This window comes from Petaurus breviceps, unplaced genomic scaffold (assembly GCF_028583685.1).
Source record: "Petaurus breviceps papuanus isolate PSGF00001 unplaced genomic scaffold, PetGlider_PUasm1.0 173, whole genome shotgun sequence".
NCBI classification, from domain to species: Eukaryota; Metazoa; Chordata; class Mammalia; order Diprotodontia; family Petauridae; genus Petaurus; species Petaurus breviceps.
In genome coordinates, this window is record NW_027185759.1 from 1989491 (window position 1) to 2007528 (window position 18038).

Genomic DNA, 18038 nt, shown 5'->3' on the forward strand with positions numbered 1-18038 from the left:
TGTAGAGAAAATGGGTGCAGTCTGTGGCTATTAAAGGGGGCAAAACTAAATGGCCCATGTGAAGATGTGTGCCCAGGAGCACAGCCTTATTAGTTCCTAGGGCTAATGGGTGAACAAGCCAACTCCAGAGAACTGCATTTAGAAAATATGTGCCAAAATTAATAATGATAGCTAACATTTATATAGTGTTTTAAGGTTTGCAAACCCCTATTATTCCCATTTTACAGAAGGAACTAAAGCTACGGGAGATAAAAGAACTTGCCTCACTTCACACACAGTAAGTGTCTGAGGTGGGATTTGAGCTCAGGTCTTCCTGATTCCAAGGTTCTTACCCACTGCACCACCTAGCTGGTAGATTGGCATGTCCCATCCAGGAACAATGGTAGAGTTGACTTGATTCTGACTGGAGGTTAGGGATGGGAGTGAGGGATAAGCATGGTGGCTGTTGAAGGTGGTTGGTGAGATTGTGGAAAAGATGCCTGGAGAGGAGGTAATGAGGAGAGCAGGGCCTGAGGTCGAAAGTCCCTCCAGAGCATGGTTTCTGGTGAATATTTATTGCAAAGTACGGGTTGGGTGCCTGAGAACCTTGAGGGATTCAGGGAGTAGTCATTGTGACACTCCCTCCCCCAGTGCTGGTCACTCCCTGGACTGTCTCATCTTGGAAGATCAGAACTCAATGTAAAGTCACCCTTTTCAGCTCTTTCCTCCAACAGGCAGTGAGATCCTGATTGTGAAAGTGTTCCTGGTTCTATTTTAAAGAAAAGGACCTGGAGGTCCAGAGACTTATGTGATTTATCCATGATCAGGCAGCCCGGAAGTGTTTGGGAATGGTCTTCCAACCCAGGTCTCCTGACTCTAAGCCACCAGGTCATGGCAGCTGCCTGGCAGGCCGCCAGGAGACCTTAAGAGAGCCCAGATGCCTGTTTTCTGCCTTAATCAACATTCCTATTCAGAGAGTCATTGAACAAAGTTGTCTCCACAGATGTGCCTATAAATGAATGGCAGTTCCCTGTTTCAAGGAAGGCCTTCAAGACTACATCTGGATTAAATACTTCTGTGAAATCAGTTGACAACATTCCCAAACCATTTTCTCATAACACACCATTTGCCACTAGATAGGTAACCCTGAGCTGAAAGGGCACAAGTGCTGGGCACTGGACAGGAAACAGCAGAGGAACAGAGTGAATGTACCGGTGTGGGGGGAGGGAGGGTCATCTGCCTTTTCACCATCCTCCTGGGGGCCTCTCCTGCTAGCCCCCTTAGCTCCCTTTCCCTTTTCCATTATAAATTGTGTTGTTAGAACATTTCCACACAGATGGCCTTTTGGGCCTACTCATCCCTTCCTAAGGCAGCTTGTACTCCATGGCTGTGCTTGGCAGAGACTCTCCAAGAGTTTCTCAGGGTCAGTTTTCACGTGTGTGCGAAGAAGGCCATTCAGGGACAGCCAGCCTACCTCTGTGATGGAGGTCAGGGGGTCTGACCCTTCCCCTACCTTCTCCCCCATCATCCCTAGGGTGTGGTTGGGAACCTAGAAGGAGCCTAGGGATAGTGTTGTGGAGGGCCAGAGAGGGAAGGAGCCGGAGGAGAGGAGAGGAACTCCCCTGAGGTCACATAGCCAGCCTGGTGGCTGTCCTGGGTCTAGGCACACACAGCACCCCCTGTCTGAAATTCTCTGTCTCTTGGATCCTTGAGCTTCCTTCAAGGTCTGTCTCCCAATGACTTAGATAGGGTGGTTGGTAAGTCACTTATCCTGTTTGCCTCAGTTTCCTCATCTGTAAAATGGGGACGATAACAACACCTATCTCCTAGGGCTGTTGTGAAGATCAAAGGAGGTAATACTTGTAAAGTATCAGTACCAAGCAGACATTGGGAGCTTAATCAATGCTCAGTGCATGGGACATAGTAAGCACTTAATAAATGCTTGTTGACTGAGAAGAATAAGGCATTTACAAGCCAATGGGCCAGGGTGGCCTATGCTATGAGACAGGCCCAAGAGAGGCAGAAATGAGGAGCTACCCGGATACCAAGCAGGGAGAGAGAACTGACCGGGGAACCAGGAAGACTTCATGCAGGAAATGGCATCTGAACTGGGCCTTAAAGGCAGAGCAGAGAGGGGAGGGCTGGGCCTTGAATGCCAAGCAAGAGAAAGATAGGCAACAGTGAGCCAGTGAGACTCCTTTAGCCTGGGGCTGGGGGTGGGGAGGGCTCTGTTCTGGAGAGGATTGTGCTATTGGAACCAAGCCAGGGGCCTGGACAATTGTCTAATCTGCTGATGCCTTGATAGCCAGGGGGATCTGATGTCAGAGATTCTGTGGTCAGAACCTGGAACTTCCAAAGCATTTTGTGCTGAATGGTCAGCTACTGGTGGCCAGCAGAGGTCCCTGTGGGTGGACTTGCTGGCAGTGTCTGCAGGCAGGTTGTGGAAGCTGGAGCAGCCTGGTTTCTGCAGTCGCTGGCCCCTCCTGACCCAGCAGGAGAGGCCGGGCCTTGGCCAAGCTCTATGAGGATCTTGGCATTACAGGCCTGGTTCTTGAGCTGAGGCTCCAGGAGGAACCGAAGGCATTTTCTCCAGTCTTGCCTTCTTCTCCTACCTCTCTGGCCATCCTTCTGATGGGGTGCTTGGGATCTATTGGTAAACTCAGTTTGTAACATCAGGAATGATGGGGCGCTTGGGATCTATATTTGTAACATCAGTCTGCAAAACTTTGTAACATCAATTTGTAAAACCAGTTTGTAAAATCACACTCCATTCCCCCCCCCCCAGTCTCAGAGCATTAACTCTGCCCCTTCCCCCTACCCACACTCTGCCCAGCTTCAAAGCATCTTAGAACATTAACAAGCTACACCCATTAATCCTTCACCAAAGTATCTAACATTCCAGCTCAGGCGACTATTATCCCCCCTTGCATAGTGTCCTGCTGCCCCCATGAACCCTATCTCTAGGCTGACTCCTTGGCTGCCTCCAGGAATCCTTCAGGGCCTGGGTTAACTCCTTAGCCCATTATTCCAAGTCTCAGTTAGCCTTGGTTCCCAGACATCAATCCTGTCAAACATGACACTGATGGGTGTCAGACTGGGCACTTCTCCGTCAACCCTTGACCAATCACTGACTTAGAGACGTTTTCTAGCTTAAAACCACTCCTCTAGGTGGGCCCCCCCCCCCCCCGGCTTTTTTCCCAGTGAATCATGGGCAATATGCCTGCGCAGTTTTATTACACTGGCCCCACCTTAACTCCTCCCTAATCCCACCCTTAATCACCTAGTTAGAATAATTGGCAAGGGTTCTACTATGAATGATTCCATATAAATCCTAATTCTACCCCTTTCAGGTTGCAGGTCCCCTAAGGATCCTTGCCCGCTGTAAGGCGTATAATAAACTTTTTCAACTGTGACTCCAAGGAAGCCTGAGCTGAATTCTTTCCAGACTGAATCGCAGGTTCTGGTCTTAGATAAGATCAGAGTCCCTGCTGAACCTATTGGGAGCCATCCCTCATCACTTCCTCAGTCCCCTTCTAACCAGGGGTGTACCTCAAGGCTCTGTCCTGGGCCTTCTGCCCTTCACCCTGTAGTCTCATTCACTTGGTGATCTCATCAGCTCCCATAGATTTAATTACCATCAGATCTCCCTATTTAGCCCCAACCTCTCTGCTGACCTCCAATCTCCCATCTCCAACTGCCTTTCCACACCTCTAAGTGAACACCCAGTAGCTATCTTATGTCTAGAACAGAACTATCGATTTTCCCCTAAACCTTCCGATCTTTCCCCTCCTTCCTTTGCTTTTATTGTAAAGGGAAATACTCTCCTCCCAGACCGTTAGGTTTACACACTAGGTGTAATCCTGGACCCCTTACTGTCTCTCATACCTTGGACCCAATATAGTGCCAAGCCTGTCAATTTCACCTCAGTAGTAACTCTTGTTAATCTCACCTGTGCAGCATCTCTTGTCAATTTCACCTGTGTGGCAACTCTGGTCAATTTCACCTCTCTAGTATCTTCTCAATACTCCCCCTTCTCTCCTTTGACCTCTGAACTGGTGCAGACTCTCATCACCTCACACCCAAACCATGGCCACAGTTGCTAAGTTTTACCTGCCTAAGTCCCTTCCCACTCACACATCCTCCATTCAGCCATCACCTAAAGTGCAGGTCCGACCATGTTGCTCCCCTACTCAATAAACTCCAATGACTCTCTCTAACTTCCAATATTAAATAAAAATCCTGTGTTTGGCATTCAATGCCCTTCATCACCCACCCCTCTTACCTTTGCTGTCTTCTTACATCTCACTCCACAACTCATACTCTGTGACCCTGGCCTCCTGGCTGTTCCTCAATCAAGACCCTCGGTCTCCCAGTTCTGGGCATTTTCTTTGGTCATCCCTCATGCCTGGAATGCTCTTCCTCCTTCACGCTGACTATTGACCTCTTTGGCTTCCTTTAAGGCCCAACTAAAATCCCACCTTCTACAGGAAGCCTTTCCTCACTCCTCTTCATTCTAGTGCCTTCTCTTGATCAATGATTTCCTATTTATCCTGTATCAGACGTGTTTGTCTACATCTGTTTACCTGTTTTCTCCCCCAGTAGATTGTGAGCTCCTCGAGGGCCGGTTTTGTGCCTCTTTTTGTGTCCACAGGGCTTAACACAGTGTTTGCCACATAGTAGGTGCTCAATGAATGCTGACTGATTGATTATATCTTCCTCTCTGAGGAAAATGTGCCTATTTCTGGCTGAGAATTCTTATTTGCTCTCTTCCAGTAATCCAGGTTAGCAGCACTGACCAGGGTGAGGAAGGCTGGAGGTTAGTGAAAGGACAGAAACTCTGTTGGAGATGGCCGGGTAAGTCTCCACCCCTGAGAAGTCGAGAAGTCGACCAGCAGGCCATGGGATTCTAGCTTCAAGCCAGGCCGGGGCTTCTCATCTTGACATCTCCTTCCTTTTCTCCTCCTGGGCCTCGGGAGTGGATTCATTTTCCACTGATGTCTGGTGTCTTGGTGAAACAAAGCATGCGGCCAGGGAGGGGAGGAAGTTTGCTGGAGCTGCCTGCCTCAGTTAGACAAACACTTCTCTTTCGGTTGAGGAGACATCTGGTCGCCACAGCTGACAATCTGCCAGCACCTCCAAAGAGGAGAGAGAAGCCTGCTTTTCCTGTTTTATTTGTGGTTAGCAGCATAACAGGGGAAGGATTTGGTGTCACCTGCTTTCATGGCAGGTGGCCAGAGCCTCAGCCCTGGTGCCAGCAGGAAACACAATGCCACTGGCTCAGAGAGAGCCTAGGTCGAGTCCAGCCTGGAGGCCTGGCTGGTGGGTACCTGGCTGCCCTTTTCATTGCTCCTCAGCCCCCAGTAACTGAAGCCCCTTCCTCCCTCAGTCACACAGGACCGTTAATTGGATCTCAGTGAGGGGAAGGCCTCCCACAAAGGCCTCCCTCCTTTCCTAGAGATTGTCTTTCCTCCTTTTTGTGTTAATCTCTCCTTTGCTGGGCTGCTGGCAGGGAGCCCTTGCTTGCCTGCTAGAAGAATGGCCTGGGCCCCAGAGCAGAGGGTCTTAGGACTGGAGGGGGCTTCATTGGTCACCTTGTCCACTCCCATTTTACAGAGGCCCAGAGAGACTGAGGGTTGGCCCCAAGGGCATCCAGCTGGTCAGTGGATGAGCCAGAACCAGACCCCAGGTTTATTGGGGAGACTGAGTCACTCTAAGGAAGCTTGGACAGATGGGCTCCTGTCCATTAGAGACTCTCAAATGCCTCTGAGTCAGCCCAGATATAAACAGGCACTAGGGAAAGTGGGATCTTCTGTGTCAAAAGCACATTCATTTATATAACATAATACTACAAACTGTCATTTGTACTAACAGAAAGCCATGCCCTAGGCAAATACACTTATGGACTACCCCTTGGTCCAGCTTGGCTCCTGGTCAGGCACTCTCCACCAGTCCATAATATTCCTGACAGCCAAGAGGGTTTGTCTGCATCCTCCCCTCAATCACTGATTTCAAGAAAAAGCCAAAGTTTTTGTGTCAGTTTTCCCAATCTGGTCCTCCTTTTCCATTGATGATTCCCCTTAGGGCCTCCATTCTGGGCTAGAACCCCAGAAGCCCAACCCTTATTTCCAAACATTTAAGACTTCAAAATCCTGCCTTAACTCCTGCTCATCCTGCAACATTCTTCAGCACATGGGCACTCCTCGCCTTGGAACATCCACTCACCCCTTGGGAGGAGCCTCCGGTTACCCTTTGGAACATCCACTCTGTCCCTCTTCCCGTTGGGGAGTTCTTTCTGGGGCCTCTATTCTCTGTGTGGGTCCCTGTGCCAGGGGCCTTCATCCCCCTCTCTCCTCCTCCCCACTTTTAGCTCCCCTTCTTGTGCAGTTTTCCCTTTAAGAGATAAGCCCCCCTGAACTAGCGTTCTCTTTGTGTTTGTATAAAAAGAGGAACTCCTTTCTTTTTGTTTGAATCTGTTGCCCTGGTGCTTAGCGCAGTGCCTGGTGTACATCAAGCACCTAAAAAGTGCCTGTTTCCTTCTTTCCTTCCTTTCTGAACAGCATGGGGTGAATAAGATATTTTCAAGGCTTCCCCTGCTCCCAGCCCACCCGGAGGTGCCATGGACACCAGTCCGGAGGCATCACCTCCTGGGCCAGGTGAGTTCATGTACCTGGCACTGAGCTACAGTGGGCTCCCCAGGGTTCTCTGAATGGAGGGATCCTGGGCCACAGCCCTGCAGTCCTGGCTGGAGCTTGAATTCTAGACTGCAGGCAACAGGAGCCATTCTCCCTCTTCTCAGCATGACCTGTCCCTGGGGTCAGAAGCAGAAGGAATCTCCCTCCTGAATGACCCCTCAAAGTCCCTTGGGAACCTTCCCTCTATCTTCCAGGCCCACACAAGCACTGGAAAGCAGCAGAGGCCCCAAGAGTCCATGCTGAGGAGGCAACTTGGTACAGACAATCACGTGCAAGACTTTGTTGTTCAGTCATGTCTGACCCCCTGTGACCCCATTTGGGGTTTTCTTGGCAAAGATACTGGAGTAGTTTGCCATTTCCTTTTCCAGCTCATTTTACAGATGAGGAAACTGAGGCACACAGGGTTCAGTGACTTGCCCAGGGTCACACAGATAGTCAGCTGGACTTGAACTCATGACAATGAGTCTTCCTGACGTCAGGCCCTGCATTCTATCCATTGTGCCACCTAGCTGCCCTGTACTAACAGCAGCATTTTCTTTGTAGTAGCAAAGAGCTAAGAACAAATGCCCACACACTGGTGAAGGGTTGAACCAGATGGTCCGTGAACATGACTGTGCTATAAGAAGTGAAGCCTGTGGTAAATACAGAGAAGCACTCAAAGATTTGAATGAACGGATGCAGAGCAGAGCCAGCAGAGCCAAGGCAAAAGTTCAGAATGACAGCAATGACGTGGATGGAAAGAAGAACCCCCCAAATCACAGGTGAACGTTGCAAAATTATAAAGACCAGATAGGAACGAGCACTGCTACCCACCTCCCCTGCAGAGGTGGGAGCCACAGGGCCAGGCACTTCACACACCATCATGTTCTGCTGGGCTTTTTCTCTCTATTTCCTCTTTTTCTTAATTTTTTTTTCTTCTTATGAAAGATGGCTCTGGGGGAGGAGGGAGAGGAGAAGGAAAGGAGAGGGGAAGGGAGAGATATAGGGAAATTTAGGTTATGTAGAAACAAAAGATATTTAAAAATGTAAAATGTAAAAACAAAAGATATTTAAAAAGATATCAAAAAAGCTTAAAAAAAGAATGGAGGTAGAATTTGAGAGAAAAGACAGTCATTGAGAACCTTGCTGATCTTAAGTGTTTCTAAGGTTCTAGACCCAGACAACTAGCAAGCCCAGCTCCCAGAGAGCAGCAGATGTGACAGTAGAAACCCCTGGCAGGAATCTTGGAGGAACCCTGGGGCTGGGGACAGGAGTCAGAACCTCAGGGGCTGCTGTCCCAATTTTTGAAAATGTGGAAAAGATGAATTTCAGACATGTCAGACTTGCCACTTTTGATGAAAAAAACCAGCAAAATGCTCAGGAAAGAATGTGCAGATATGAAAGGTTCACTAGGGACAACTTGAATAGTCAGCTTCACTTCCCTTTGTGGTGGGCTTGGAACGATGGAAGAGGAGGGGGCTTCTGTGAAGACTGTGTGGCCAGAGTTTAGCCGAGCTTTGGACTGGGGTGGGGAAGAGGGAGGTTCGGACAAGATCGTGGAGATTCACCCAGGAACAGTCACTGGAGATAGTTTAATACAACTTTTCATTTTACAGATGAGGAGACCAAGGCCCAAGGGAGTGAAGTCACTTGCCTAAAGTCACACAGATGCTAAGTATAGTCAGGGTTTCAGAAGCGACTGGAATCTGGGGATTTGTAATTCAGAAGCTCGAGCTCTGAGAGTAAACCAGGCACACTCTTTGAGCAAGCAAGAGGAAGTGAGTCATTCCTCAAGCTTTCAAAGGGACACAGACTGGTGGGGAAGCTGCAGCCTCCTTAGCCCTGCCTAGGACTTAACTAGCTGCACTGGGAAGAATCAGGGGCATCTGGTGACAGGAGAAAGTGAAAGGAGGTTTGTCAGAGCCCTCGAGGAGAAAGCTGGGGGCTGTGCCAATCTCTGCAAGGTCGGAGGCAAGTCCCAGCAAACTGTCTGTTCTCTCCCAGCTCCCCCTCACCGTCCTGCCAAGTGAGAGGCATCCGAACTTCTCCCAGAAGCTCTTAACCTGGTTCCATGAACTTTTTAAAAAATAACTGTTTTTCAGTTCAAAAACAGTGCTTTGAGAATCCACGACATCAGAAAGATAAGAACCCCTGACCTAAATGTTTCCTGTATCCTGATTTTTTTTACTTGGACATAACAAGGTTAGGGATTAGCTAAAAATTAATGTAAATTTAAATTAGGAGAGAGAGCCAATACTCTGTGAATGTGAGTTGTTTTCCTAACTGGGGGCTCTGAGGTATTATGATTTTACTCCTAGTATAAGAGTGATTAGATGATTCAGTGGATAGAGTGATGGGCCTGGAGTCAGGAAGACCTGAGTTCAAAACTGGACTCAAACACTTATTAGCTGTGTGACCCTGGGCAAGTCACTTAACCTTGTTTGCCTCAGTTTCCTCATCTGTAAAATGAGAAGGAAATGGCAAACCACTCCAGAATCTTTGCCAAGATAACCCCCAATGGGGTCACAAAGAGTCCAACACGACTGAAAATGACTGAACAACAGCATCAACTAATGTAAACTCTACAGAGAAGCAAAGGGGACTCGATAGATCATTATATTGGCACTAGGTTTAAAAAATTATCTAATTGCTAAGCAGTTGTGTCTGATTAAATCTCCAGAAAGAAAACGGGCAAGGAGGAGAGGGTGGCCAGACAAGTCTGCCCTCCACAGGGATGCCCAAAACCACAGGTGTTATTACATGAGTAAAAGAACCAGGACTAAAACCTCCATCTACTGTCTCCAAGCTGAGTTCTCATTCCACTTTGCCGTGGAGCCGCAGAAGTGTGTCTGAAAGGAGGTTTTGCCTTTATGTTTTTATGCTGCCATGACTAGGGGGGAGGGGCAGCTGGCCCTAGTTAAATGGAAGGATTCTGAATTAAAAGGAGCGATCAATTAATCAATGATCCTTTATTAAGCGCCTACTGTGTTGCCTGCATTTTGAGGCCCTGGGGATACAGATAGAAAAGTGAGAATTTTCCGTCCCTTAAGGATCCACTTTCCTAAGCATGTCTTCTAGGGTTTTCTGAAATACTGCATCCTCTACCACTTCAATGAACCTTCTGTCTCCCGATTAATGAGCGGCGATTCTCACCTTCCCCTCTCCCTGAAGTGTTTTCATGAGGGAAACAGAAAAGATACAGGAGGGTAAGTTTGAGTCAGAGACAACCAGTCATCATGAAATATTGGTGAAATGCCTGCTGTGCGCCAAGCACCGGGCTAAGTGCTAAAAGCCGGGGACACAGACTTGGCCTCCGACTGGCCTCCCCAGCCCCACGGAGACAAGCTCAGACGGGAGGAGCTGGAGGCTGGCTTCTTTTGTAGTTAGCTTGCTTTTCTACGACTCACACTTTCCGAAGGAATTCCCCCCCCCCCCAGGACACCACAAGAGATGAGAGAGGGGTGGGGGTGGGGGGCAAAGACCGAGAGAGACCCGATAATGGGAACTAGACAGAGATGGAGAAAGTCTTCGAGGCAGGTCTGTGCCGTTCACTCCACTGCATTTCAAGATTCACTTTAGTGTCAGTAAAATAACATTGCCATCAGCCTCCCTGAATAAAACAAACGCTGCCTCCCTAAAACGGTCAGTGGAAAACAGAACCCAGATGGAAAGAGAGGGCCCCTCTCCCTCCCCTTCCCCCTCTCCCTTCTGTTTCCTTCGTCCGAGCAGGGCGGAGACAGGGACGAAGCGACCATCTGCAGAGTTTCAGAGCAGGGTTTAGGTGCGCATTTGGCCGAGAGAGAGCAGAGGCCCAGGAAGCCCGTCCCGCTAAAGCCATGGACCTCAGAGTCCAGAGAAGCAGGAAGGCAGTGGGTGGGTCCCTGGGACTCCTGGGGCCTCAGAATCGAGGAGGCTCAGCATTGGACTTGGCCGTCTGAATACCTGGACTCAAGTCAAGACATTGCCCCATGCCAGCTGTGTGGTCTTGACCTCACCGCTGTGTGTGTGCCTCCCCTCTGCCCTGTGTTTTCTTGCTGAGTTCCTGGATGCCCATGGCCTATGTCCCCACTCCCCTGGGTGTCCCCAAACACACCTTGGCCACCACCTTGGTTGTGCTATTCAGCTAAACTCCATGCAAAGGGTAACATGCTCCTGCCCCAGACCCTGATGGGGTGGAATGAATACAATATTTCGACTCTTGGAGACTTCATTTCTTCATCTGAAAAGTTTCTTCCATATCCTGAATCCATCCCAGAGGAAAGTACTTTGTGGTCTCATTTGCAAGACAGGTAAGAAACTAATCCAAATTTGTAAGAATAAGAGTCATTTCCCAATTGATAAATAAATGGTCTAAAGTTATGAACAGGCAGTTAGTTCTCAAGGGAAGAAATCCAGGCTATCTATAGCAGCAAGAAAAAAAATGCTTGAAATCACTATTAGATAAAGATTTCTTTATACAAAGATAAATTTTTATTTTATATATTTTATGTTTTTTAAATATAAATATTTATTTAATATTTTAAATATTTTAATAATTAATTTAATAATTTTAATGAGTTAATAATTAAATTAAATATATTTATATATTATTCTTTATATATTTATCTTTATAGAAAGATAAATTCTGAGATTTCATCTCACATCTATCAGATTGGAGAAGACAACGAGAAAGGAAAATGGCAGATGTGGGCAGGGCAAGGGACACCATCTCGATGCTCAGTTTGTGGCCCTGTTCATGAAAAAAGGACTTGGATGTATACACAAAAAACTGCCTGAGTTGTGAGCCCTCCAGCCCAGCTCTGGCTGCTGGGTCCGTGCCCAAAGGACATCAAAGAAGGAGGAAAAATAGCCATCTGTAAACACACACACATATTGTTGAAGTGAATTGTGGTCTGTGAATGTGAAGGGAATGATGGGGCTCTGGGAAAGGAGGGAAAAGATGACTTCAGAGACACGAAAAAACTTGGAACCAATGTGGGAACAGAATTAGGAGAACAGTTTCTACTGTGGAAATTGTGCAGTGGTCTGAGAAAGCCCAGGGACCCTGGCTCAGAATCACATTCTTAAACACACAAAATACAACGTAAAGGAACACACATGTTCTATTGAAATACAATTAAAAACCAAATTAATGGACTTTGAATGTGTTTTTAAGCTGCCTTCGGTGACGGGGAGTTCACTACCTGTAGAAGAAGGCCAATTCATTTCTGGATGGCTCTTGTCAGAAAGTTATCTCATCTGGAGCTGAAATCTGCTTCTCTGCCTCTTCCACCTCCTTCTCTGTTTCTGCCCCGGGGGGGTCTAGCAGAACAAGTCCACCCCCCCTTGCACATTAGACTTGGAAATAGTTATTGGATATCATTGATGGATCCCCTCCTGAAGACTAAGTGTGCCCATCGCCTTGGACTGAGCCTCATTTCTGCAGCCCTCACCATGCAGGCTTCCTTTTCTCCCTCCTAGAACTGACCTGGGCTCTCCCCAGGGCACAGGACAGTGGGACTGCCAGCTTCCATGAGGCCAGCTGGTTGGCGCCCCCCCTTACTGGGGCTCAGTTTCTTCATCTGCCAAAATGAGAAGGCTGCCTTAAGGGGCCCTGCTTTTTGTGGAACAAGCTAAGATCTAAATCCTCGTCCATAATTTGCTGTCTGAACCCCTTGGCCAGGGTGCAAAGGTAATAACAAGGCAGAATGGTTCTGGAGCCCTTCCCAAATCCCAAAGCTCTTGGTGGGCATCATATCAATGGATCCTCCCCTAGGGCCCATGAGGTTGGGGGCTCAGATGGGAAACCGAGGCTCGGTGAGGGTAAGAGACTCCCCCCAAGGTCATTAGGGCCAGAAGCAGGGTTAGCCTTTATCTGGAAATAACCAGTTCCGTTCAGATCCCAGAAGGGCCCAACCACAGCCAGTCTATCTTGGGAGCCAAACAAAACAGACCTACAGTCTAATAAAGTAAAAGTGCAGCCCCAAAGGCTGTCACCTTCTCCTTGGTGACGGCCTCAGTGCTGAAAGATAGCCGGCACCTGGCACCTGGCATCCTGCTGCCAGATCTAAGGAATGGATTGTTAGATTAAATAGGAGGGAGGAGGGGGAGGAAGGATGAAGGAAGAAGAGGAGGAAGAGGAAGAAGAGAAAAGGGCAGCAGAGGAAGCAGAGGGGAGAGGAAGGCAGAGGAAGAAAGGGATGAAGAAAAGGAGGAAACTCTGTCTTTTATTTCCTGGAGACGCTCATTGATTTCCCTCAGGGATTTCAAGGTCAGGGATCAAAAGACTTGGAAAGAGGAAGAGCCCCGCTCTCCCAGGCTCTTGGGGGGCTGCCCTAGGGAAGGGGCCCCTTGCTCTGCTTTGCCTCAGAAGGCAGACCCAGGAGCAGAAGAGCTGATTTGCGCCAGATGGCAGGAAAGCCTTCATAAGGATGACAGCTGTTCCAAGGTGACCTGGGCTGCCTTGGAAGGTGGTGAGATCCCCATCACCTGAGGTCTTCAAGCAGGGCTGGCTACTTGTCCCCAGTGCAGTAGAAGTGATCCTTTTTGAGCAGTCCAACCACTTAGATGCCTGGGAAGGGGAATGGTGGGGACTTTGGAATGATGGGCAGCCTTTGTGGTCCTCTATATCCTGGACCATCTAGCTAGCCCTGAAGAGGCCCAGTCCAGTGTCCCAATGTTCCCATGTAAGTTCTTCCTCCCCAGGGTCCACAGTCTTTCCTGCCTCTGAGGAGCAGCCTGCTCCTGGCCTCTCTAAGGCCCAGCTCAAGCCTCACCCTTTCCTTGGCCTCCCCAGGCTCCAGTGAGGCTCCCTCCCCTCCTCTGACAGCTCCCCTCTATGACTCCCCAGCATCCAACAAAGGCTGTGGATTGGGCTTCATCCTTTCATGTGTGTAGGGGGTTGGAGCAGATGCTAATGGTGCCAGGACAAGCCCAGGTCCATAGAGAGGGAGCTGAGGGCCAGAGCAGGGCATCTGGGATAAGGGCCTAGGGTGGGAGTGGGGCACGGCCTGGCCCTCTGGAATCCCACACGTGTGCACGTATGTGTGTCTGTGTAGATGTGTGTCTCTAGTCACACGTGTGTGTCAGGCAATGCTCCCTCAGCTGAGGCCCAAAACCATTGTCAGGTGTGGCCCAGTGCCTTCTCTCTGAGCCTCAGTTTCCCATCTGTGAAATGGGAAGGTTAGGCTTAGCAGTGCCCTCCCACACAAACCCTGGGCCACTCCAGGCACCAGAGGCATGCTGGCTGAGGTGGGTCTGCTGGCTGGTTTGGGGTCTGGTCTGGGTTGATCTGACTCCCCACTTCCCATTGAAAGATCAGCTCCCTGGGCTCACCCACCAAGCCTGTCTCTCACCCTGTTTCTACTACTGTGGCCTGGGATCATTCATTTGCACCCTGCAGTTCGTCCTCTGCTTGGCTGTCAAAGGAAGCCGAGCTCTAGCCCCCCTGCCCCCTGCTCCATCATTCAGCAAACTCCCCTGGCCCCCTGTGGCCTCCAAGAGCAAACACAAAATGGCTGGTTTGGCCTTCGAAGCCCTTCCCAGCTGGGCCCCTCCTCCCTTCCCAGTTGCCTTACACTGACTGCCCCGGCCTCCATCCTCTTCCCTGGGGTGACCCTGGCCTCCTGGTTATGCCTCCACAGGATGCTCCAGCTGTCTGCTCCAGGCCTGTTCTCAGCCTCCAAGCCGTGCCTGGAAGGCTCTCCCTGCTCATCCCGCCTCCTACAGGGAGCCTTCTCCCAGCCCCTCGAGCTTCCAGGGCTGGTCATCGTTTCCTCTGTATCCTGTACGGACCTTGTTGGTACACATCTGTGGCTTGTGGTCCCCTCCATTACACTGTGAGCTCCCTGAGGGCAGGGACTGGCTTTTACCTCATTTTGTATCCCGGAACTTAGCACAGGGCCTGGCACACAGTAGGTATTAATAAATGCTCCTTACCATGATGAGTTCTTAATGTCTTTGAGCTCTTTAACCGCCCTTGGCCTCAGTCTTTCTCCTTGTCTCCTTCCTACTCTGGCCCTTGCTTCTGCTGGTGCTTTAACTTCCCCAGGATGCTGAGGGATCCCCACGGCCCTGTCCCCTCTCTCTCTGTGTCTCTATCTCCGTTTCTCTCTCCCTCCCTCCCACTCTCTTTCTCTCCCTTCCCCCTTCTCCTCCCCTTCTATCCTCCCTCCCTCTCTCTCTTCGTCTATCTGGATTTTTATGTGTGTCTCTCTCTTTCTTTCCCTGTTTCTATTTTTCTCTCCCTGTCCCTGCTTCTCTCTCTCTCTCTGTGTCTCTGTCTCCTCTGTTCTCAGCCTCCTCTAGACTTTTTCCTGAGGAAAACCTCTGGGAAGATTTTTAATTCCTCTCTGAAAATAGAAAGTGGTTTCTTACGCATTGTCGGGCCCCCTCCAACCTCCATTTCCTCTGGCCTGATTCTGGAACAATTGTTCACCATCCTTTCCTGTCTCTGCCAAAACAAAGAATGACCTTCACAGTACCAATGCTGAGCATCTGAGGGACTCTGACCAGCCTGTTCACCACCAGTTTTATCTGATTTTGCTTCTGCCATGCCTCAGAAAAACCACTGGCTCTGGGTTCAAATCCTACCCCTGCTACTTGTGGGATCTTGGGAAAATCCTCTCTGGGAACTCATTTCCTTACCTATAAAATGAGGGCATTAGGCTGAACTATCAGAGGCTCCTTCCCCCCAGAGATCTAGAATCCTATAGTCCTTCTGAATGGGCGCTGCTGACCAGGCTGACCAGCCTTCCGAAGATTTACTGACTCTGATGAGAACGTCCCCTCATTCCTCTGGAATTCTCCCAGGCCACGTTAAGGTCAGACTTGATTCTGTGACAGAAACAAGCTGTTCAGTGATCTTCTGTCAGCACAAAGCATGCCACGAACTGGGGAGTCCAGATGGAAGGACGTCTCCATAGGCACTGACATCTTCCGGATGGTTCTATTTGCAAATGTGATTTTACTGAATACAGAAAGCCCAAGAATATCATGGAACTTCTTCAGCAAGATCTATGACTAATCAGAATAAATTAGGCTGACCATTCACATAGAAAAACCCAGGTGGATGAAGAGTACCTATTATAAAGGCCATGATGTGTGGTTGGGCGGGCAGTCCATCAAGTTAATCCACCCTGACAGAGACACTGGACAGATACTGCAGGTGGGTGATGAACTGAGTGCAGGACCAAACGACCCTGCTCGGGTGGGTCATCTGACCCTCCACTAGCCATCCTCTGCAGTTAGGACAGAAGGTAGTTCTGCCTTTCTGGTCTTGTCCTGATGGTGCCTCCCTTCCTTTGCCCCTGCATCATTCCAAGAATGGTTTTGTCCATGGGTCCAGCCCTCAGGAGATTTTCCATGAGTTTCTTCAGCCACTGTATCTGTTTTGACTCTCCTGCATGATTTCATGGCCAGTAGCCATTTCTCAGATGACTGGGGGTGAGCTTTTATGAGAGAGATGACTTTGTGGGCCTTCTCTCAGGTGCTCAAATGCTTTCACATGGTCTATACATTCAACCCACGTCCGCAGCCCCTTCTTTACTCTACCAGTTTGGGGGATTACTTTCATAATCCTTTGGCCACTTGGGTCAATCTGATCATGTCTGTTATTTCAGGAACGCTCTTCCCCCTCCCAGGTTCTCATTACCAATTTGGATGACAACTGCCTTTAGTGCAGCACCACCAAATTCAGAAGATGTCACCGTAGCTTCTAAAGCAGGGCTTTTGGTGACTGATGATTATGGAAGCAGCATGGAGAAAAGGAGTCCTAAGGAAGGAGGTCACCGTGGACCCCAAAAGCACTGGGCAGGACCTCCATGTCAGTGCCTTATGGGTCTGTTCCCCTCCAGAGGTGATGGGAAAGAAGGAAGATGTGCCCCTATATGGTGGGGCACAAGTGACCACTGTGTTCCAGTCATTCTATGAGGCGCATCTACAAAAATGCCACTGCAGCCTTGGGAAATTATATGGTGAATTTATTACATATGTTGGACAAAGGAAACGGCACCTAATAGAGATCTGCACTTTCATGTATATTCATCTTCCTCGGTTATACCAAGTCTATGCAAATGGCCATTTTACTTGGGGTTTGTTAAGTTCAACATTTTAAAACAGAAACTTTTTTTAAGCAGAAAAGATTGGACTTGGAAGATGGAGTGACAAAAATCCCTCGTACTTGGGATCCCTCGGAGTCAGCCTGAAATCTCTGAGAAGCAGGCAGTGGCTCTGGCCTCCAGCAGGCCACACTTGCTGCCTCTTGATACAGCATTAGCACTAGTGGGAGTTAACTCCACTCTACTCAAGATGCGGGCAGGACCCTGCCAATGAAGCAGGGACTCATCCCTCGCCCTCTTGGAGTCTCCACGCGGCCTATTCAGAAGCCTACGGGAGAACAAGAGGCAGGTGGGGCCTGGGAACATCACAGGGGTCCTCAGACTTGGCTTTAGTGATTCTCTAGGATGGGGGGAGTGGAAGGACAGGGTGAGGCAGAAAGAAGCAGAGGACAGGAGGGCCTCAGCTCATGAGTGGGATGTGGAATGGAGCCAAGGAGCATGCCACAGAGTCAGAGACTCACTGTGCACAAGGGGCCCTGAATTCACTGAAAACCCACCAGGTCAAAAGTCATCTACAGTTTGTGCCCAAATCTTTCCAAAGCCATTCCTAGTGGGTTCCAGAAAGCTGATCCTGAAGGATCCTCATTAACTTCCTACATCATCAAAAGATACTAGACTTTGGGGAGACTGGTGGCTGCAGGACGGCTGCCCACTGCCCGTGGGTGTTCATAAAAACAGGCTGCCTGGTGCCTAGCAGGAACGGGACCCACATGTGTACATTCTGGTGATCAGGAGCCATCCTGGTCTAGATCACCATCAAAAAGGGTCAATCAGAAGTCTGGCCAGGTCAAGGCAATCCCCCCTGCAATCTGTAACCTTGAGGGGTGAGAGGAGGGAGCTCAGAGCAGAAGACGAGAGCTGGGGAATGTAATGGAAATGTAAATTTTAAAGATCTTCCCTGCCCCTAGGCTAATGTGCACCTGAAGCCTGGGGTGGGAGGCTTGTTTTTCAGTAGATACTTCTTGATTGGCCAGTGAGTCAATAAGGTTGTTACATTCTCTGAGCCAGGAGAAGGCTATATAAGCCCTGATGTGTAGCTTTGTTTTTGGGGCTCACTTTGAGAAGTGTTCTGTGATTTGATATGGATTCTGGGAAGCCGTTTTCCTGAGCCCCCCGGCTTTGAAAAACCCAGAATGTGGAAACCCAGATGTTGACTGGGTATGGATGTAATGGTTGGACAGTTTGGAAATCTGTCTACTTGATGTTTCTGTCTTGATAATTATGCCTGTATACTTTGAGGTTCAGGGTGCTGACCTTTTCTCCTGAACAAGGTAAACAATATATGTCTGAC

The 18038-nt window shown here is 49.2% G+C and overlaps 2 long non-coding RNA genes across 2 annotated transcripts in view; both read left to right on the forward strand.

Annotated features, from left to right (window-relative positions):
- The window catches only part of LOC138157637 (uncharacterized), a 31692-nt gene extending 21970 nt beyond the window's left edge, over positions 1 to 9722 (forward strand). The window contains exons 3-7 of the long non-coding RNA XR_011167422.1: positions 228 to 277; positions 4753 to 4833; positions 6537 to 6632; positions 7215 to 7432; positions 9331 to 9722. This is a non-coding gene — a long non-coding RNA (uncharacterized lncRNA). The remainder of the gene's footprint in view (positions 1 to 227; positions 278 to 4752; positions 4834 to 6536; positions 6633 to 7214; positions 7433 to 9330) is intronic.
- A 653-nt stretch (positions 9723 to 10375) lies between these two features.
- Positions 10376 to 14811, forward strand: LOC138157636 (uncharacterized). The gene is made up of 3 exons (XR_011167421.1): positions 10376 to 10939; positions 11264 to 12321; positions 14273 to 14811. It is a non-coding gene; the product is annotated as an uncharacterized lncRNA (long non-coding RNA).
- The last annotated feature ends 3227 nt before the right edge of the window (positions 14812 to 18038 follow it).